Consider the following 3,788-nt stretch of genomic DNA (forward strand, 5'->3'; position numbering starts at 1 on the left):
AAAACATTAAAAAGATAATGTGGTCCTTTTATTAGGTTGTTATTTTCTTATTTTTCTTGAGATAACTGTATGGGCGAACACCTTCAAAATTTTGGTTGTTTTTTAAAATGTCATTACTATTTTTTTTTTTGCCTTTTTTTTACAACCCAAGTTAAGCAGAGTTTTTTTTTTTATCCATTTATAAAACTGGATATTAAACTTATTTCATCTCATGAGATTTAATTGATGCCAATCTTTGTGTTGCTCTGAAAGGCTTATTGTCTTATAGATAAATAGATAGATACTTTATAGATCCCGAGGGAAATTCAAAGCATTTAGAAATTTATTGAGAAACTTGAGAGTTGATAGACTCAAATAGTACTTTATTATTATTATTATTCAAATCATTGTCTCGTGATCAAAAGCATTTTTACTCAGTACACAAACTGACACATGGCACGCCCTAAAGATCATCGAGAAGTAACGAAAGCACCTTGCTGGGTCACAAAACCTGGCTGGGTCACAAAACCTTGGGGCTGCATCATCATCACTGGAGCAGGCTGTGTGGCAAAAACGGTTGTATTCTGCACATTGACGACAGTGGGAGTTTTTTTACGATGTTTTAGCTCTCGATGCATTTGACACCAGGAGCAATATCCGCAGAAACAAGCAACTGCGATGTCCTTACAGATGGAACCCTGCAGGAAAAAAACAAGGTGACAAAATATGAACCAGTGTAAATTCAATATTGCTTTACTGTTACTCAACTTGTGGCATGAAATCCTGATGACATCAGCTCTGCATGCATCATACCTTGATACCATATCTGTTTCGCATTGCAACCCTCATTGACAGACCTGCAGGAGGCGCAAACAAAGGAATCGCACACGCTGCAAATATGGCGGGACTGCAGATGTCACATAATGGGAGACAATAGTTCTCTCCAAATCTCCCTGAGACAGTGCAGGCAAGGCAAGGAAAGCACCAGAAACCATAGCAACCTGAAGCAGAGCAATACAAACTCAATTATGCTGTTTGATACCATCAGGAAATGTCCTTTAATTGAAGAAACTCCAAATTTGACTTAAGTTATAAAAATTGATCCTTACAGGTGCTGACTTCCTCAAAGCAGTCACAGAGACCAGTTTCCCACTCCACCAGGGGTTGTGTTGCCATCTCTTGTTGGACAAATTAAACCACAGATAATAAACCTGTGAACACAAACATATTAGATGTTCAAGTTAAACCTGGCAGGAATTGGAGTACCAGTTAACTATAAGGTAATACGTTAAATATAAAATGAGAGGGACGCCTGCAGGCTAGTTCAGGCAGTCAACTCGAGCTGAACTGGTTTCACACTTGACATGCATCATTATCCACAATCACCTGACAACACACCCTTCCAATTAGCTGTCTATTTAAGTTGCACGATTCGGTTTGACTCTGATTGTTTGGGTATTACATGTGGTGTCCCTCAGGGGTTAGTGTTGGGCCCAATATTATTACTCTGACCTGCACTAGTATAGCAAGCTTCCTCAGCCCCACCACCACCCCAGCATCCACCTGTAGGCTGTGTCTGGGGGTGTAAAGATATCATCCCATCCCATCCCATCGTTTCTGCATGTAAATTAAAACTGAGGAGTGATTTGGTCGGAGCCTAGACGCCAAAACACAAACTATGTTCTACTGCAAAAATGACTTGATCGATACAAACGTGAGTTGTCTGACTAAATTGTTAATGCAATTTGATAGAACATATTTGATGTATAATATTGCTATTTTCATTAGTGACGACCCCTGACTGTGTCATTGCTCCTCCTGTTGCATTGTATCCCTTCCCACTCAGGTTGCCTTCAGGTAGTAAAAGGCAGAGCCACTTAATTGTATTCCTGGGCAGACTGGGCCTTAGTATTTATTTAAGCTGGCTTCTCTGTCTCTGGATGCATCCAAACCATACTGCACAAAACCTGGAAGTTAGTATCCATGCTGAAATGTTCAGTATACTGAGGCGTACCCAAAAATGCATACTGAATTACCTCGAGGGTTCAGTCGACTGAAAAGTACGCACTGCATACTGAACTGTGGCTTTTTGGATAGGGCCCATATCTCTCTCTCCTGTCAACACTAACTTTGGTTTGTGGTCTTTCTTTTGCCTCCACAACACCACACACATTCACCATTGCAAACACCACTGATTAACAGACGGCATATTCTTTTATGAGGATGTTCTGCATTAGTTTTCAAAGAATTATTGCTTAAATAAGACTACAGTAAGACTGTGTGTTCTCCCAGTTTGTCCAGCTCACTGAGCCTGGGTTGTGACTTTCAACTTACAGATGAAATTCAAGGGAACTGTTTTGTGAGAGAACAGCAGCACAACTTAAAAAGGAAGAAAGAAATGAACAATAAAGAAAAAAAGCAGCAACCGACAAAATACCAGCCATATTAGGAAGAACAGCTTGAAAATCTTTTATATAAACCTCCCAGTGCTTTGTTCAAGTTCAGTTACATGTGTCATGATGACCCGTTCTTCTGTCACAAAACTTTTTTTTTATCCCCAGAAGACCTAATAGTGCAGGAAATTATCGGAGCTCAGTAAACCGGGTTTTCCTTCTACTAATAAATCGTGACATTTCCAGGATGCTAAATACATTCTGAATAATTATTTTAGCACCATTGTTCAAAATAATTTGCACTTCATCCTCTTTGTTTAACAGAACTTTTGAAGCAGTGAGAGATACATTTACATATAAACAAATGTGTTAAATGAAGAGGTGACTGTTTGAAGAAAGGAGCATAATGGTATTGTTATTTATATAAACTCCACTTGCTGCTATCATTTTCTTATTTAAAAGTTCAGGTTTTCCTACTTTAGGGAACAAGGTACCACCTCAAATATTACAGTGGTTAAAAAAAATTAACCACCAGCTGGTTGTTGTATGTGGCTGCCTGCTTCAACATATCCTAGTCTGTGGTGCAGAGGAGGCCCCCTCTGAGCATGCCCTTATCTGTTTCTGAACCGGTTTGGTGACTTGGTGAACCGGTTTGGTTCACCTTCCATTGTTTTCTACTTTAGAGAACAAGGTACCATGTTTAATAAATACAGCATATGGTGAATAAAAGAAAGCTCTTCCTCATAACTTGGAAATTCTCTGAATTGATGTGCAGGTTTAAGGTTTAATTTGGTGAAAAAAAAAGTGTCCAAGTACAACAGCACTGATACTTGATATGAGAATCTAATTAATAAGAAGTCCTGTTGAGAAGAATCGCCTGAGGCAAGTCTCATGAGCAGGGATACATAACGTGTGTAAAAGTGTTTTAACTTCTAGTTCATTTGACATTCACATAGAAATGAAATCCTCACTGAGATCTCGATCATTTTCACACACTTTGATACTTAAAAATGTTAAAATAAATGAAGACACTTAAAGTAAACATTTTATCCCCATGAAGCATCATCTTTAGTTTCCTAATCCCACACTCTGTCCCATTCTCAATAACATTAGCTGTAAAGACACAGTTTACCTGCAATACAAACTAACTTACATCATTGAGAGTTTACCCAGGATGCCCCTGTTTTTAACCAGAGGTCGGTTTTATCCTAAAAAAAAAGCGCCTTAAGGCTGTGTTACGAAGAAAAATAAAATCTTTATTTCAGTCTGTACAAACTTAACCTTTCATTATTCCTCAAGTTTTACTTTAAAAGCAATATCAGATCAACTTTTCATTGAACATTTGGGGTAAAAGTATTTTTAGAAGAACTCTGAGGTCTTACCTGAGTGAGTGGCACACCTGGTTGGCAGCTCTGA

At 38.5% G+C, this 3,788-nt stretch overlaps 1 long non-coding RNA gene across 1 annotated transcript; it reads right to left on the minus strand.

Moving 5' to 3' along the window:
* Window positions 1-537: 537 nt before the first annotated feature.
* On the minus strand, window positions 538-3,788 carry LOC136179387 (uncharacterized). Its single transcript, XR_010666510.1, has 3 exons — window positions 3,755-3,788; window positions 1,089-1,190; window positions 538-677 (listed from the first exon to the last, which is right to left on the minus strand). It is a non-coding gene; the product is annotated as an uncharacterized lncRNA (long non-coding RNA).

Source organism: Labrus bergylta, chromosome 6 (genome assembly GCF_963930695.1).
Source record: "Labrus bergylta chromosome 6, fLabBer1.1, whole genome shotgun sequence".
Taxonomy (NCBI): domain Eukaryota; kingdom Metazoa; phylum Chordata; class Actinopteri; order Labriformes; family Labridae; genus Labrus; species Labrus bergylta.